General features: G+C 44.4%; 1 protein-coding gene and 1 pseudogene across 2 annotated transcripts in view; both read left to right on the top strand.

Moving 5' to 3' along the window:
• The window catches only part of KIF16B (kinesin family member 16B), a 289,874-nt gene that overhangs the window by 72,309 nt on the left and 198,535 nt on the right, over positions 1-19,030 (top strand). The window lies entirely within an intron of this gene.
• On the top strand, positions 8,599-9,696 carry LOC137778588 (phosphoethanolamine/phosphocholine phosphatase pseudogene; annotated as a pseudogene).

Below are 19,030 nucleotides of genomic sequence, written 5' to 3'. Positions count from 1 at the left end.
AAGTCACCGTCAGTACCCCCATGTGCAAAGCCCTTTGTCTGTTTGTAGTGCATTCACACGTACTGTCTCGTTGGCTGGTTCTTGATCTGAAGCAAGAGGAAAAAGATGTTATTGCACTTTATATGGTACGCGGTTGTTAATTTGTTGACCTCTCATTAAAGTTAGACTCTGGCTGTTAATTGCCATCAGACTGTGTGTTCTCCCTTTGTAAAGTTCTGCTCTTGCAGCTGTTTTTTAAGATGAAAGGCGAAATAATAAAGGTCATTGTTCTCTGAAACTGGGGTTTGATAATTAATAGGGGAGATGACTGTCAGCACTACCGCACTGGAGGTCAATGGAGAGCGTGGCAGGGTCAGAGGCTAAGCGAGCTGTTCCCAGAACCAGCTCTGATGCTGTTAATGACGCCAAGCCTACCTTATTTTCCGCGGCAGTTTTCGTCTTGAAGGAGCTGCTCATAAATAAAGGTATTGCAAGTATATGTTGGTTCTTACTTTTGAATAACGTTTCTGGAGCAATAAGGCTCAGAAATAAGTCAAATGCGCCCCGTTAAATGTTGGAACCGTGCGATAAATTATTTTGAATACATACGGGATTTTCCTTCTGATCTTTTGCAGTGAGGCATGTACTCTGACCGGCTCTTACTGCATATTTATTGCCACAGCCAGGGAGGAGAAGATTGCCTGGTCATATGGAAGTATGCTTTATGTGCACCTGAACTCACTGGGGGTGCTAGACTGTAGGAACTTGGTTTCGTTGTCAGGAAAGCTTAAAAAGCGACCATTTCATGGTACAATCAGTTTATTGTTCATGTCCCCCAGGAACATACTTAACTCACCTTGGAGCGGTCCTGAGAGTCGTGAGTTCGGAGAGGAGTGGGTGGAGGTGGAGAGAGCTGGTAGCGAGGAGGTGGTCCTTTGCCCGCCCGGTCTGATGACTTGTGTCTGTGCATATTCTGACAGACACAATATGCACAATATGTCTGTGCATATTCGGTCCCTTTGAGCTTTCTGTGTCTCAGAACCTCACTGTAAGATGCAGACGGTAATGGTACCTGTCCTGTAAGGTGAGAACAGTGTCCGTAGTCAGTGTTGTAAGCATTATAGTAATGTTAGCCAGTTTTTCCTTTTTTTTTCTTATTGAGATATTATTGACACCTAACATTATATTAGTTTCAGGTGTACAGCATAACAGTTCACTATTTGTATATTTTGTGATGAGATCACCACAATAAGTCTAGTTAACATTCTTCAGCATAATTACATTTTTTTTCTTGTGATGAGAACTTTTAAGATCTACTCTCTTAGCAACTTTCAAATAATGCAATAAGTCTTATTAACTATAGTCACCATACTGTACAGTGCATCCTCAGGACTTTATTTTGTAACTGGAAGTCTGTACCTTTTGACCACATTCACCCATTTCATTTCATATACCGCCCCCTCTGGCAACCACCAAACCACCAATCTGTTCTCTGTATCTGTGAGCTCAGGTTTTTTTAGATTTAACATATAATTGACCATTTTTCTTACTTGTTTCATTTTCTCCAAATCCATCCTCTTATATGTGAAACTGGCTTGACAGTAATATATGTCTTCTCAATTGGTCAGAAAAGCCAGAACTTGTGTATATGCAAACTTCTAAAAGTATAGTTTTATGCAGCTACAACAGGGCATTACTCATAAGACATTTTATCATGTAGTATTTTATGTTTGTGAATTTTGAATAACAGAAAACCCAATTCCTAACTGGCTTAAATGGTAGAAGAGGAGTGGTCAGGCGGTAGGGTAGAAATTAGGCACGGTTTGACCAGGGCACTGGCTCTGGTTCTCTGGGACTGTTCTTGGTTTTGCCTTTTTGGTGTAATGACTTCATCTTCAGGCTCTCAGAATGGCCAAGTGAGAGCAGCAATTATGGCTTTATATTTACCCATCACACCATCTAAATTCAGAGTCTGGGTTTCAGAGTCTCCAGCAAAGTTCTGAGCTTTGCACTGATTGGTTGATGCATTTGTGAACCAATCCCTGGGGCCTGGTGCTGACTGGCTTAGGCCTGGGTTATCTCCACTAATCACTTTGATGAGAGAATGGATTACGCTGATTGGTTGAGACAAACCACCTTTGAGCTGGAGTGAGGTCAGGCCCATTCGCTGCAGCTGCTGTGCACCGTGGGGTGGGCTGGGGGCAGGCGAATCTTGGTGACACCATCCCTGTTTTCCGCTGGACGTAGAACCTGGTCACTTAACGGTAGTGTGGAATATATTAAAGGCAAACAGAAGATGCAACTTAGTTGAAGTATTCTTTTATTTCTTAAGAGAAAATATTTTCAAACACTTCCTTTATGACTCAGAAGTCCTGTATTCAGGTGGAAGACTATGTGAAAGGGCCCCTGAGTATCTGTACCATGGTGGGAACATTCCCTACAGGAGAAATCGCTCTTCTCTGGTGTTAGAATTGAAGGATGGCACACAATGAATTCCACATATTTAAACACATTTCTCTTCCCTTTTTCAGGTCGATTATGTGATTTAAAATGAGCTCTGAATGAGCGTCTGTTCTCTTCTTCAGCTTTTCGTATGTGGTTTTGAATTTGGCTTAATTTCCCGTTGACCCCTTTAGCTTGATGCTTCCCAGCCCAGTCTGCCTAGCAACAGTTGCTATGAGTGGCGAGTTGGCACTGCCCTCCATTTGTAGCACAACAGCAGGTTTTAGGAGATTACCGTTCTTAGCATCCGGGTTGATTTTGCCTTTGCCTCATTTAAGGATGACCATTGTTTCTCTTAACTCCAGGCAGTAGAACTCCAAGTCTCTTAGCAAAAGTGGTGGTTTTAAGAAGTATGTATCTGTAAGACAGGATCATTAGCAATGGGCAGCAACTGAAAAGCAAATATGGACCTAGGTTGCATGTGAATATTTATTATCAGGATATTCTGATACTTGCAAGGGGGGGGGATGGTTATAGATTTCTCCTGTCTTATGTAATAGTTTGTAGCGCCGGCTTTACCAGCTAAAAACTGCCTTCCAGAGCAAGTCGCCTGTGTGTAAGAGGAGTGGTTTCCAAACAGCTGTGATTTCTCCTTGAAAGAATCTAACAACACAAATATCACCAAAGATGCTCATTTTCTTCTAGATCCAATCTACTCTATATTAATGAATTATATTTAAGCCTTTCTTGTCCTTGCTATTAAAGTTAAAATTACACTGGCGTTTCCAGCAGATTGGGGGACAGAAATGAAGCAACAGAACTTGTTATGATCTTTCAGTTGCTAAGTCCAGTTTCTCATCCAAAGCAACCTAAATACCGGTTATTCTGCACGTCATGCAAGTTGATTTTCCATACGGAAGTGGTTTCCACTCAGAATACCTTGCGGGCCTTTTTAAAAGACCATCTTCTGGGCTCTGTGGTGTCATGGAAGGAGAGATGTTGGGGATGGTACCCCCAAATCTCTGTTTTTAAACAAGTGCCCTGAGCCTCACAGGAGTTGCGACCCACGGGCCTAGGCGTGTGGCAGATTATCCCCTGAAGCACATCTCGACATGTGTATCACATGGGTGAGGGCTCCCAGGAAAAAATGGCACACGTAAGTTCTTGCAGGGTTTTGTAGTCCCCGAATTGCACACTCATGCAGGCATATGGAGACATTGGGTGATGCTATTTGAAAAGAAATTTCAGCTGAATAGATTATTTGTTGTTAAATAGGGTGGTTTGTTCACAGGACCTTTTAAAAAAGCTATCTTGAATTTATTTTTTTAAATTGAGGCTCAGCATACACAAAGTGTGCACATTCGAAGTGTGCAACTTGGTGAACTTGTAAAAGAGCGCACGTCTGAAGTGTCCAGCTCATGAGTTGTCATCTGTGTGTGCACGCCTGAAACCCACACCCAGGTTGAGATACAGACTATTTCCTACTCCCCAGAGGGTCCCTCTTGTCCCTCCCTAGTCAGTTACTACTTCCTGTCCTCCTCTCCCAGAGATGTTCTGACAACTATTACGTGGATGAGTTTTGCCCTCCCGAGCTTCCTGCAGTATATCCTATGTTTGTTTCTGGCTTCTTCTGTGCAGCCTGTTGTCTTTAAGATTCATCCATGCCGTGTTTAGCAGTAGTTTCTACTTTATTATGTGACTATACCACATCCTTTTTATCCCTTCTCCTGCTGGTTAGCTCCATTTGGGTTCTTATCTCCAATCTTTTGGTTATTATGAGTAGCGCTTCTAGGAACATACTCGAACGTGCTTTGTTGGGTGTGTGCATTCACTGGGCCCCCTTTTCTGGCTTTCATCCTGGTAAGAATTTGGCTCTGGCTTGCTTTCCTCCTGCATGTGTCTGCCCAGTGTTTATGGTCAGAGTATCCCTGATCCAAATGTCCCTTATTCTCCATCCAGCTGACGCTCAGCGTGGGCGGGGCCCCGGAGCAAGGCAGGACCCCCTGCCCCAGTGGGTCAGGTCTGGACTCAGCAGGAGCACCTTTCTCCCTGCCCATCCCCCTCCTGCCCCCAATCCACAAACAGCAGATGTTTGCCTTTAGTCTGTGTGGGTACCTCATGTAATGTTTGTTTTTTCTGTTGTCATCTGGATCTAGTCTAACTGGGTAGGTAACACAAATTCTGATTTCTGTAGATTTTTAGAATGACAATTTTGAAGGTCTTCAGTGAGCTGAATACATTCTTTGTGGATTTTTTTCCCTGCAAGTCCTCTTTTCTCACAGCTAGGTATTTAATGATTTGTTTTCTGTAAATCTATTGTAGTATGTCTGGTTTTCCTTTGCCAGACTCTGAGGTAGAAACATGTTTAAATTGTTTTTGGACCCCCTCAGACTGCCTTGCATTTAATAATTAATATTGATAATATTAATAGGGATAATAGTGGGTAATATTTACTGCACTCTTCCTGTGTTCCAGGCATTGTTCTAAGCCAGCACTGTTTAATAGAAATGTAATGCAAGCCACATACGGGAATTTAAATTTTCTAATAGCCACATTTAAAAAGAAACAGTTGAAATTGATTTTAACAGTACATTTTATTTAATAACCCATTATATGAAAAATTTACGATTTTGACAGATAATCAAGATAAAAATTATTAGTGAGGAACATAATTTTTAAAAATCTTTGACATGGCGTGAAGTTTACATTTACAGTGCCTCTCAATTCAGTGCTAAATTTGCATTGGATACACTTGTTGACCTGTATTTTGATTTTATTAAATTTGCAGTTGAAAAGTAGATTCTCATTGCAATCTATGTTCCAAACATGTGTAAAAGTTTTCCACTTAATTGAGTGCAGTTTAAAATTTAAACGAGTGAGTTGTAAGCCACGTCTCAAGCGTTTGATAGCCACACACACGCACAGTTTTAAGTATCATTCCACTCAGCAGCCTTATGCAGGGGGAATATACATTTTTTCACTTTATAGACAAGGAAACTGAGGCCCAGAGGGCACTCAGTTAAGGAAGGAATAGGTGAGGTCAGAATTTGAACCCTCTCTCAAAGTTTGCTTGTGACCCCACTATGCTGTCTAGTTCTTAATTGTTCCAAACTGACCTCACTTTTTTTTTTTTTCATGTTCTAATTCATTGGCTTTTTTTTTTTTTTTTTGTCTTTCTCTGACCGTTGTCTTTTTGGCTTTTTCATGTTTTAAAGATTGATGAAAAAAAGTTGTCTGAAAAAGTGAGCCTGTATTTGCTGTGAATTTGGTTGTTGTTCATCGGTGTTTTAAAAACCAGCATGGCTGGTGGCCACTGTTTGAGCACCATCTGCTCTGTTATCTCTATCAATGTCAAGACAGGATTTGCTTTCTCTAGAATAAAAGCTCAGGTTTCCTTCTGCATTTTGTAACGCTCTTTCTTTAATCATGACTCTGACGTTTTTTATTTCCACCAAGGTTGTGCGTAGTCATTTCTTCTGCCTTGGCTCGTTTCTAGCCTTTTTCTTAAGCAAGGAGTCATGGTTATTTCCTTGGGTATCATTTTTTTTTCCTGATGTGTTGTTAGCTTTGTTCTTATATTAATGATTTCTCTGAGCATATTTCAGGTTCTTTTTTTTTTGAACTGTATCCAACTAGCTGTGTGTTCCTGTCTACCTTTGTAGGTAATATTTTACTTCATATGAGACTTGCTTTTTATACAGTTGTTCTAGTGCCCTTTACTACAATGATGGTTGTTTATAAAACAGAGATGTGAAATGTGCTCTTTGGCGAGGAAAAGTGGTCCAGATGTGCAAAGTGTTATTTTTTTGAGTGCTGCATACGAGGAAAGGAGGTGCAGTTCTGGTTTTGCTGTACTTCATCCACAGTCAGTGTGCCATGTTCCCACTTTCTCCAAGATTGCCTTCTCCTCCGCTTTTTTTGAGGTTCCCCTTCTCCTGTCTGTGGATGTCCTGTGCACCTGTCACCTTTCACTGCTTATCTCGTTTGAATGAAATGGATAAAAACTGTGTCCTTTTCTTGAGTTCTTACCCATTCTGAGTGGTTGCACAATTCATTCTTTTGAAATATCTTGACTATTTTATAATTAGTTAAGTTGTCTTAACTGAGGTGACCCGGCTTTTACACTTGGATTTATCCCTAACTAGTTGTGTGACTTTGACCAAGTTATTCTCTCTCTCTCTCTGTTTCTGTGTCTCAGTTTTTTCAGTCATGACCAGGTGGGCTGGTGAGGTGAGCTCTCAGATTTCCTTCTGTTTGAGAAGGACGAGGGTTCCTTCTCAGGAGCCTGCATGGAATTATCCCTGTGGGTCCCCTATCTTGGGTGTGGGTCCCCTATCTTGGGCTTGGGCCCAGATGGCTTCCTTTTGGTCCCTTGCTGCGGGACTTCTTTTGTTTTGGACCACTCTTCCTTTGTGAATGTGCCCTGAGAGCTGTTCTCAGTTCGGGCATTTATGTATCACATACGTATGGCACGTTACACAAATCGTTTGTCCTGCTTGATGGATTTTCATAAACTGAATGCACCCATATGCCCCGTGTCTGGGGGAAGAAACAGAACGTTATCAGCCCCTGAGTGTCCCTGCTGTGCCCCCTTCTAGTCATTCCTCCCTCCAAGGAAGATGTCTGGCTTGACTCTAAAAGCATAGCTTGGTTTATCCTGCTTTCAAACTTTATACCTATGGAACCATACAGAACGTATTTTTTAGGTGACTGGCTTCATTTGTTCTGCATTGTGTTTGTGAGATCCGTCTATGTTTTTTGCAAAGTAGTGTTTATTTTCATTGTTGCATAGTATTATATAATGTGGCTGTATCACAGTTTATTCATTCTACTCTTTGAATTTGGGTTGTTTCCTGGTTTGGGCTGTTAGAAATAGTGCTGCTGTGAACCTTCCTGTATGTACTGTGAGCGAATGTACATATTTCTGATGGGTTTATGCCTAGGAGAAGAATTGCTGGGTCATGGAGTGGGTGTCTGCTCCTCTTTAGTAGGTACTGAAAATAGTTTTCCGAAGTGCTTGTACCATTTACACTCCCACCTGCCACGTGTGAGGGTTCCATCTCCTCCCCAACATTTGCTGTTTTCTGTCCTTTTTTTTTTTTTTTTTTGCCATTTTTTTGGGTGTGCAGTGGTGTCACATGGTGGTTCTGTTTTGAATTTCCTGATGGTATAAAAAACAAACCTTATTACCATTATTTTTAATTAGCCTCTTTCCCAAATGACTTCTCCTCGGAACTTGTCATCGAGTGAGTTGTCCCGTGTTTCCTCTCCTCTGTCACCAGGCGCTGCTCCAGCCTTCTCCAGCTCCCCTCACCTTGTCTGTGCGTAGACTTGCTCCCCCCCACCCTATCCTGGAGAGCCGTCACTCTCTCTTCCTGGAGAGCTGTCACTCACTCAGACACCAGCTCGTCACCGATGCTCCAGGGCGGGGGGCGGGGTGGTCCCTCCTGTGATACCTGGGGGATACCAGTGCAGTGATCAGAAATAGACCCAAACCTGGTGGGTCTTTCGGGTTCAATCCCCTCATTTCCTGTCTTTGTGGAGTTTGACTACTCCTTCTCCTGGTCTCCCCACCCCTGAGGCCTCTTTTCAGCTCTTCTATGACAGAGCTGTTACTTTTGGCTAGGTCAGCGTCCTTTCTGCAAAGTTGGAGAGTAATAACCATAATTGTAGTAGGAAACTCCAGGCAGATTTTAAATTTCTTAGATCTCCTTCCTCATCTTAGAAAGCCTTTTCGATAAACATTCCCTGTAAACTAAACAAAGACCTCGACTGGGGGACGGGGAAGTGGAGGGAACGGCCCAGGTGCACATCATCCAGGGCCCCTCAGGACTGGAGGGACGCGTGAGAGCCGGAGCCCAGAAATCCGGGGGTGGATAAGACACGGTGTCCCCTCCGATTCTGTAAGCACCCCTCGCTCCATCCTGCGCCCACATACCTCAGCTAGCCCCTCTGCGCACGCTTTACACTCCAAACTCAGCGGCGACGGAGCTCGGCAGCTGCCGCTCCCCACCCTGCAGGAGAAGCTCAGAGGTCCTGTCCCCCTTTCCTCTGAGGGACTCTTTTTGGTGACCACAGAACGATTTGATCACTCAGGACAGAGCTAGCAGAGGAGCTCTGGACGATGGCTGGAGGCCAACAGTCCCTACAGGTGGTGCCCAGGGTGATGTACTGACAATGAGTGGGTGTTTTCCAGTTGCTGGCCTCCGATGCCTGTCTAGGGACAGCGGGATGGCTGTGCAGGGCGCGCCACGCGCTTCCTCCTGACCCTCGACTTTGACGAGACTATCATGGACGAAAACAGCGACGACTCCATCGTGCGCGCCGCGCCGGGCCAGCGGCTGCCTGAGCGCCTGCTTGCCACCTACCGCGAGGGCTTCTACAACGAGTACATGCAGCGCGTCTTCCAGTACCTGGGCGAGCAGGGCGTGCGGCCGCGGGACCTGCGCGCCATCTACGAGGCCATCCCCCTGTCGCCCGGCATGGGCGAGCTGCTGTAGTTTGTGGCCGGGCAGGGCGCGCGCTTTGAGGTTAATTCTCATGTCAGACGCCAACACCTTTGGCGTGGAGAGTGCGCTGCGCGCCGCCGGCCACCACGGCCTGTTCCGCCGCATCTTCAGCAGCCCGTCGGGGCCCGACGTTCGGGGGCTGCTGGCGCTGCGGCCCTTCCATGCGCACAGCTGCGCTCGCTGCCCCGCCAGCGTGTGCAAGCACAAGGTGCGCAGCGACTACCTGCGCGAGCGGGCCCACGACGGCGTGCACTTCGAGCGCCTTTTCTACGTGGGCGACGGCGCCAACGACTTCTGCCCCATGGGGCTGCTGGCAGGAGGCCACGTGGCCTTCCCGCTCCGCGGCGACCCATGCACCGCCTTATCCAGGCGGCGCAGAAGGCCGGGGCCAGCTCCTTCCGCGCCAGGGTGGTGCCCTGGGAAACCGGCACCGAAGTGCGCCTCCGTCTGCAACAGGTGCTGAAGACATGCCGGGGATGTGGCCTGCAGGGGGCACCCCGGCGGGGAGGGGGTGAAGGGGGGTGGGGGTCGGGAAAGACAAACCTAGCTTTATTACCCACTTTCCGTTTCGCTTTGGTATGACCCTCCGCGAATTTCCGGAATCCTAGGTTCGTCCACTTGGGGGGACAGGAGGAGGGAGTTTGGAGCTGTCCCCATCTATGCAGTTAACCCAGCTCGGCTGCCTTCCCCCGGCTGCCTTCCCCCGTTGTTCGACTGCAAGCAGATTCCGGAGTCTGGCCACACCCGGGTGGTGCGCATTACCTGAGCAGGCGGCAGTGTTTCCAGAAACCTTGTCCTCGCAGCTGGGAGGAAGGGGTTCCCTGGCAGGGTAGAGAAGGAACATCTCCCGCTGCGTTGGGTTAACTGTTGCCTTGGGCTGCATGGCCTCCCTCCCCCAGCCTTCTGTCAACGGGACCCGGGTCCCGAAACCTACCCCCCCCACCCCCCCCAACCCCACCAGACTCCCTGCGGAGGGAAGCGGCGCTCTCTGCCGAGGGTCCCAGGCCTAGATCTTGCTTTACCTGCTGTGACCCTGCGCTGCACTCCTTGCCTCCCTCCCCGCCACCCACCCTGTCAGCATCCCCACAGGAAAAAAAAGCCAGAGGGAACAGTCACCTCCTGGTGGTGGAATGAGGTAGCACACTGTCCGGGGCTCCCGTCTGGCCAGCCAGGGACCTCACAGAGCCCGAAGATGTCTCCTCGCACCCCAGCCTCGTCTGTGCAGCAAGAACCAGGGACTTAACCAAAGTTTCCCCGCCGACTGGGCTCTCCGAGTCCCCCTCCTCCCATATGGAACAGAAAGCCTTGATGTTTTAAAGCAGAGCCAGCGGAAATCCAAGGCCCTCCTGCCTCTTTTGGTGTTTCAGAGCTATAAAGGAGGTGAAGGAGCAGAAAATTAAAAAAAAAAAACACACTAAAAAACCTAAACTTATTCTGGTAGCAAAACTTCACTTGATCAGAATGTTTGTGAATATCTGGGTTTAGTGACAAAGCCCACTTAAATTGCATGATTTCTGAAAAATCTTAATTAAAAGGCTTCAGGCAATCCTTATGGTTTAGAAAGTACAAGGTCCTAGTGAATGTGGTTTAATATGTCGTGGATCAAGTTCTGGGGTCATCATCTAAACATCCTAAAGAGATCTTTGTATACTCCACACTGATTTCAATGACAAATCTCCTTTGTTGAGTCTTAGTACTGAATTCCTCAACGTGCAGTGTCATTGTGTGTGGTTTAACTAATTTTAAAAAACACTCAAAGAGATCTTAAAGATCATCTTGTTCATAGAACACAGAATGTTAGAACAAGGGGCTCAAGAAGGAATTTAGGTGAAACTCTTCCCTCATCCTACAGAAGAAAAACTTTTTTCTTAAATGAGGAAGTTGAAGCCAAGAGAAATTGAGTTGGTCTTTAAGTTCTAGAGGTAGAACCAGGGCTAGATCCTGTTTTTTCCTCCTAATCCAGTGCTCTTTAATTATATCTTACTCTTATAAAATGGTTTCCAAATGCCTAGATCTTAATTCCAGAATGGTGCTTTACTTTGATAAAGAGAATGTGGCTGGCCCGCATCTTTTAGAATATAATTTTAATATGTAAATTCTGGAGACAAGATTTAGCCTATGGCATATTTAAATCAGCAAGCCATCCTATAATGGGTTTCATCTGCATTTAAATTATTTTCCTTCAGAGATTTTTGAAGTTGGTTTTGAATAAATGGCTTGTATTTATTGTTATATTAAGCCAGAGTTCTTTTTGGTTAAATTTAAAAGGAGTCTTTTAATGTCTGCAGAATCTCCTGACATCCTAGTCTACTATTGGTAAATAAAGCTACGTTTGCATTTAAAACAAACAAAAAATTGGAGAACAGGGTGATTTCTTCCCCTCAAACAATTGTATCTTCTCAATGGGTTAACCTTACGAGATACTTTAAATTTGGGGTTAGAAGACAATTGACAACTGGCAATTCCAATTGTGGAAAAAACCATATGTTTTTGAGTTATACATATTCTGATTTTATAGTATGCCGTTAATGTGATAATAATTGGAAGGAATATTGTGCTCCAGGGTGCATTTCAGTTTCTCAGCACTAGATGTCACTGGAGATGGAAGAACCAGCCCTCCTCCCGTCTTTTAATTCCAAGGTCCTTGGTAGTGAATTTGTCTGAAAGGACTTGGCAGGTATTGCTAAGTGTACTAGGGCCTGGGTACTGATTTCTGGATGCTGAATCTGTGAGAGGTAAATGGTGAAGAATTCAGTAGAAGAAACGTCTTCTTGCAGCCACCTTGAGAATTGATGCTGAAAGATGTAAATATGTCCCCTCACGTTTTTGGAGGTTCTTTTCTCACTTTAAAAAAAAAATTTATTTATTTTATTTTTTAATTTTTGGCTGCGTTGGGTCTTAGTTGCTGCGCAGGGGCTTTCTCTAGTTGCGGCGAGCCGGGGCCACTCTTCATTGCAGTGCGTGGGCTTCTCATGGTGGCTTCTCTTGTTGCAGAGCATGGGCTCCAGTTGTGCGGGCTTCAGTAGTTGTGGCACGTGGGCTCAGTAGTTGTGGCTCGTGGGCTCTAGAGCGCAGGCTCAGTAGTTGTGGCTCACGGGCTTAGTTTCTCCGTGGCATGTTGGATCTTCCCGGATCAGGGCTTGAACCCGTGTCCCCTGCATTGGCAGGCGGATTCCTAACCACTGAGCCACCAGGGAAGTCCTCTTTTCTCAGTTTTTAAAATACTTTTTTCCAAAGTTGCCTCAAATACCTGGGTAATATCTTACAGGTAAAATATTTTTCTAAATCTGGGTGTTAGGTGGTCATTTTGATTAGCTTGCATTAGAAAGTGTTGTCATTTATTAGTATTTATTTATTTGTTTGCTTATATTTGCCCCTTAAAAGACTTTTCTTCTTTTACCTCGAGTTTTCCTCATTTTCAGCTCTAGAAGTTCTTAAGAAAATGAAAACCTACAACTCCTCGCTTATCTTTTTATCGTCAGTCGTAGGTTTGATCATATTTACTCTAGGAAAGTAACCTTGACGCTTGGTATAGTGGATGCAGCTTTCTCTTCCTTGGTTTCTGCTGGTTTGTGGAGCCAAGAACCTTGATAGATAATCAGAAGGAATTTTCTCCCAGCTCATTCCTTATTTTTGTAGAAACAGGGAGAAGGAGGTATTGCCATCCTTAGTGGCTGAGAGACAGCAGAGAATAACAGTTAAGGACTTGAACTCTGGAACCCGACTGCGTGGAATCCAGTGCCAGCCCTGCCAGTTGCTGGCTGTGTGACCTTGGGCACCTCACAGTGCTTCAGCTTCCTCATCTGTGAAAGGGAGATAACGGTACCTGTCTCATCGGGTTGTTATGAGGATTAAATAAGGTTTTTGTGAAAGCACTGAAAGCAGTGCTCGGCAAATAATGTTCTTAGGGCTTGTTAAATAAAGAATTTTAGTTTCAGGCACTCTGTGGGCACTTTTATAAATGCTAAATAATCTAAAATATATCCAGTTTAGCTAGGGAGGGAAGAAGAAAAATCCTTTTTTCTCTTAGAAAAGAACTAGGGACAAACTGTGATGGCCTTGTTGTCACTTTGTCCATTCATTGGACATTTGTGAACACCTGCTTGGTGAGAGAGATTGTGTGAACGTGAATAAGACACTTTCTATCTGGTGGGGAAGCCCAACTTGAAACAAAGAATGAAATAAATTGTTGTAGTTCTCGGTTAATTAAGAGTTAACCGTATCAGGGATGCATTTGGCTGCAGATAACAGCACCTGGAGTGCAGAGGAAAGGTGCCTTGAGCCAGTTAAGGGTTGTCCTTTCTCCCCTCGTTGGACGAGAACTGCACAGCTGGGCTGCTGGTGGCAAGGGTTCAGTGGTTCGCCCAGAGCTGAGGTCTGTGTAATTCCCTTGGTCTTTTCTCTCAGTGGTTTCAAGACAGTTTCTGCAACCACGTAATCGCATGTGAGATTTAGTCAAGAGGCCTGGGAAGGGCAATGGGGCATATGTTAGCAGAGTTTATCCCTGTTTTCAGCCCTGCTCAACAGCTTTGGCTTATATCTCATCGTGGAGCTGTGCTGCATGGCCCCTTCTGGCTGCAGGGAAGGCTGGGAATGGTTTCTTCAGCTGGTACCCTTGCTGTCCCTAACAAAAGTGGGATTTTGTTCAGGAGGAAGAAAGGGAAAACAGAAGGCGGTTTTGACTGAAGGCACTTGCTACTTGCCGGCCACTGTTCGAAGCACTGTGTTCTGAGGATGGCTGTTTGGCTCTAAACCAGATGTCCTTTTTCAGTTTTGTGTCCAGAATTTGCGAAAACCTGTAGCCTAAATGGATTCCGTAGAACAAAAGTGCTTTTTTATTTTTTTTTAGGTTGCCTTTTGCTATTAAAATGGTGAAAAGTTTCCTGCTAAAACCCTGTTGTCTTAGAAGATAGTTGCATTCTGAAAAATGAGTGATGTGTAGTTTCTCAGAACCTGGATTCATCTCTGTCCATCGAGTATTGATATTCAGTTATGGTTAGATTCTGAGGTTGGCCCTCCAAAGTCTGTTTAGCTCAGGGAACGAGGTAGCAATTCATTGGAGTCTTGTAACAGTCCTGCCATGTGGATGCTCTTTGTCCTATGACAGGAAATGGGGACTGGAGTCGATAAGGAACTCGTCACACAGCTAATAAGTGACCAGGCCGGCCAGAAATCAGTCTTAGGATTGGTGGAGACACGAAGGAGGGCTTGGTCAACAGGTCAAGCCTTCTGGAAGATGGTAGTGAGGATGCCAGAAAGGGTTCAGAGAGGAGTTGACCTTGTAGCCAGCGTAGAACTGAGTCGCTGTCGGGAGTCCTGGGTTGGGGTGATAAACGCTTTCTGGTGGCCGGAGCTCAGAGGAAGCCGTTACCCTGGGGAATCGGGGCTTTCAGGGAAACTGAGTAGGCTTGGAGCAAGGGGGTTGGGGGTATGGGGGTGCCAAGGCTGGAGAAAGAGCACGTGTCAGATCATGGTGGACTGAATTTCCCCCTTTAAAGCTCTCACAGCTTCATTATTGCTTCAGGAAAAATACTCAGAGCTCATTTCAATTCTGAACATATATTCTGAAGACATTTTTCCAGTTTAGCTTCATTATCCGAACCATCACTGTGTCTTTTGAAGTATCTAAGTAGTATATTGAAATCTCTTATTCATTTCTCTCATTTCACATTGAATTAATGGCATAGAATATTCAAAATGGATGGGGCCTTAGAGCCAGTCTTCTCCAACCTTTCTGTACCGTGGTTGGGAGCGTCTGGCACCTGAACACAGGGAGTCAGTGTCCGAGTTTAGGTCAGAAGATAATAATCCGGTTATCCAGCGTGCCTTCCGCCCGAGCAGTATTTCCTGATGCGTTTTTCCCTGGTCCCCGTGTATGTCCCTTGCAGGACACTGATGTTTGGTTAATTATTTGCAGTTATGTATTTAACAAGTGTCCTCCCTGGCTTCTGGTTCTACTCCTTAGTTGAGTTCTTGACACAAAAGCAGACACTCAGGAGCTGTTTGTTGATAGACTGCTCCAGTGTTGATGAGGTTCCTTGAGAGAGAGAAAAACCCTTGTTCAAATAAGTCTGGGCAATACTGGATTAAACAAAATTAAACAGGCTTGTTTATAGCAGTTTGGGAGAGCCTTGTGTCTGTGGCTCTAAGGAGGGGCTGCTCACTTCAGACTCACTGTGTTCTGAGGATGGCTGTTTGGCTCTAAGCCAGATGTCCTTCTTCAGCTTTGTGTGCAGAATTTGCAAAATCCTGTAGCCTAAATGGATTCCTTAGAACAAAAGCGCTTTTTTATTCTTTTCAGGTTGCCTTTTGGTCTTTTGCTATTAAAATGGTGAAAAGTTTTCTGCTAAAACCCTGTTGTCTTAGAAGATAGTTGCATTCTGAAAAATGAGTGATGTGTAGTTTCTCAGAACCTGGACTCATCTCTGTCCATCGAGTATTGATATTCAGTTGCGGTTGGGTTCTAAGGTTGGCCCTCCAAAGTCTGTTTAGCTCAGGGAGCGAGGTGCCAAGATGCTGACTTAGCCAGTCCTTAGAGAGGGGATCAGCACGGTGATGGCACATTGAATAGGTCAGCAGCGGCCGAGTCAGTGGACTGGGGGCCAGTCGGCTGAGGGATTCTGGCGCCATCCAGAGTGTCAAGAGCAAATGGTGTGACGTTATCATGGGAATGTTGGTGATACTGCGGTACCCGTCATAGGATGGGATTCAGGAAATATTTCCCCAGAGTGTGCGGGAGTCCCTCCGTTCCACAGATTGGCTTTGGCCCTTTACCTTTGTACCAGTGCTTATGTAACATTAGGGTTACCTCATCCTCCCAGCTCCCACTCAGTAGAGCTCGGTGGTTTAGAGCATCTGGTGCAGCCACTATGGAACACAGTATGGAGGTTCCTCAAAAAATTAAAAATAGAACTACCATATGATCCAGCAATTCCATTTCTGGGTATATATCTGAAGGAAATAAAATCACTATCTGGAAGAGATATCTGCATCCCCATGTTCACTGCAGCATTATTTACAATAGCCAAGACACGGAAATAACCTAAGTGTCCACTTATGGATGAATGGATAAAGAAGCTGTGAGATATATATCTGTATAATAGAGTATTATTCAGCCATTAAGAGGAAGGGAATCCTGTCTTTTGCACAAGGCGATGGACCTTGAGGGCATTATGCTAAGTGAAGTAAGTGAGACTGAGAAAGACAAATACTGTATGATCTCACTTACACGTGGAATCTAAAAAAGCTGAACTCATAGAAATTGAGAGTAGAAGGATGGTTGCCAGGGGCTGGCGGGTGAGGGAAATAGGGAGATGCTGGTCAAAGGGTGCAAACTTCCAGTTATAAGACGAATCAGTTCTGGGATCTAATGTGCAGCCTGGTGACTATAGTTAGTATTGTGTCATATACTTGCAGGTTGTTAAGAGAGTAATAGATCTTGAATGTCGTCACCATACACATCCAAGAAGGTGACTGTGAGGGGATAGAGGTGTTAACTAACCTTATTGTGGTAATCGTTTTGTAATACGTATGGGTATCAGAGCGTCACGTTGTACACCTTAAACTTACATATGTTAGATGTCAGCAGTATCTCAATAAAGTTGGAAAGCATAATTTATATATCAGTATAAATAAGCCAAACAAACTTCACTTAAAACTGCTGTATTACCTACCAGCCCTGCATGCCTGAGATGTGTGGTAGTGAGACCTCCTGCTTTGTATTTGGGTCACTGTTTTATCGTGTGTTTAACAAGCACTCGTGCTGCCCCTAGTGTGCTCTGGGCAGGGTGCTGGACCCTGGGGCTGTGGAGCAAGACAGATCCGGTCTCCACTGCCACAGAGCTTCCATCATTCTGATTTTCCTACACATTTCTTAAGTTCAAGAGAAAAAGAGAGAAGTACAGGAGGAGGGATTTCACTGTCTGGTCACTAAGAATCCAATTTAGAATTTTTTTAAGTGAGAGAAAAGAGAGGTCCATTTTGCTCAGCCTTGGCTATGTAGACCTTAATATGTGATGGGGTTAAATAAATGTTCTGCACAGAAAAAATGTGTGTGTTGGATTCTTATTGGAAGACTTAGTAGTGATTTTTTCCTTTCATCTTTGGTTGTTAAATTAGTTAACATAATTCACAGAGACTGCATACGCATGCGTGCTTCTGTATAGGAATGTGTATGTATGGATACGAGGCCACGTGTTTTAAATTAACACATATGAAAATGATTTAAAATAAATAATGCAGGGGCCCACTGACATAGCCGCCCACAACACTTCAGAGGTGTGTGGAAGGCTTCACAGGTGGAGGGCAGAGGCTGTGTGATGGGCTGGGATTGTCTGACCACCTCCCACGGTGGGAGAGACTGTGCAGCTCAAGGAATCCTTTCTGTTAAAGAACCTCTTGACCTTCCCATTCATTACGGTTAAATACCAGTGCAGTCCCCAGCTCTGCGTGGAATCCGTTTGTTCTGGTTTTATCTCGAGGCAGAGAATACACTAGAGTGAATAATTACTTAAAATCCTTTCTTGTCCCAGTGTTCAGCATTTCTTTCTTCTAGGAGCTGGAGATGCTTCTCCAGGTATGCATTCATTTTCTTGAGGCCACTTTTGCAGCAGGGCAAGAGTCCTGGTTTCCTCCACATTTATTTTTAAATGGATGGAAACCTGCATGATGGTTTCTCAAAGGTCACTCCTAGAATTCATGGTGATTAGGAACTCACCTCCTGGCCTCTCTTCATATGGTCCAAAGTTCAGCCCATCTGCTCCCTTGTGTCTGATAAATGTTCGGCTGGAAACAGCTCTCAAAGAGCAAGGAATTGCCCTCAAACCTTTGGCAAATGTCATTTTATTTCATTTTGAAAATCAACACTTTTTGCATGACTATTGTTTGCCATTGCGGTAGGCAGTTGGGAAACTAGTATGAAAGAGTAAACAAAGGAATTCAGAGTCCAGTTTATTTGAAGAACTTACCAGTGGGGGCCAGGGTGCCAGAGAGGAATGATTTGAGCCTGGAGGGCACGCCTGTCCCAAGCTGCAGCCGTGCTGGGAACCAGAGGGCAGGGGCCCTCTCACTCTGCACTTGCACACCTGCTCAAGGAATTCTGTAAAGCTGTGCGTTCCTTGAATATTTGTAAGTTGGTATCTATGTTTTGTTATATATTTAACATCTGCACAAGATGGAATTTTTGGTGGAGATCAAATATTGACATTTTAAAATAAAATCACTCTTTCAAATGAATCCAGTGAAATGTAAAACCAGAGGGATTCAATATCCACCGTCATCAGTGTAAAAATAAATTAAATGTCTCTCTTTTTCACTGTTGAAAATTTTACATCGTTCTCTTTTTTCCTTGAGCTTGTATATCCAGTTTGCCCTACAGAAGTTTTTCCTAGTTTAATATATTTTTGTGCTTGGAAGTTTTTTCTTTGATCGTCTTATCATAATCCCTTATAATAAAACCATGCAAATAAATTTAAATGTAATTAAAAATATTTCCTATAACCATGAGGCTGTGATTATTAAGGAAATTTCTTCCAGAGTGAGTACCATCATAATTATTTGTGGTACATACTTTATCAAAGCAGCAGAAGCGTACATTTTGATAACTGATTATTAAACATTAAAAGTGCTATTAGAGATGTGTCATTTAACAAAATGTATGGGACTTTCCCCTCAGGCTGTTCACAGGGACATTGACAGGGGGGCACAGATTTACTCTTGATTTCCACGTAGTTGAGTTGATGGGAGTGGAAGGAGAGCTACTTCAGCCAGGTCCTTTAATTCTTCAGAATGGTTTTAGGAGATGAGCAGAAAGTCATGTGCTGATCTCTTAACCAATAATCATTAACACTCTGTGTGCTGACGAGCTGAGACTTGCTCCTCCTTCCGTTTTGTTGAAAGTTAAGAATTGGAGCCCACCTGACTTCCACAAAGGTTTTGTCACCCAGTCATTGGAACCATCCACTTTCTCAGTTTCTGGAAAGTTTACCAAAATGGCTTTACCCCAACTTATCAGACAGCTGTCAATCATGCCTGTTGCTTTTTCACTTTAAAAGGCACCTTTTAAAATTCCATATACTCTGGAAAGGCTGAGAATGCATTTT

This window comes from Eschrichtius robustus, chromosome 16, assembly GCF_028021215.1.
Source record: "Eschrichtius robustus isolate mEscRob2 chromosome 16, mEscRob2.pri, whole genome shotgun sequence".
Taxonomy (NCBI): domain Eukaryota; kingdom Metazoa; phylum Chordata; class Mammalia; order Artiodactyla; family Eschrichtiidae; genus Eschrichtius; species Eschrichtius robustus.
The sequence above is the reverse complement of the archived record's forward strand: the minus strand, read 5'-3'. Positions and strand labels throughout refer to the sequence as shown.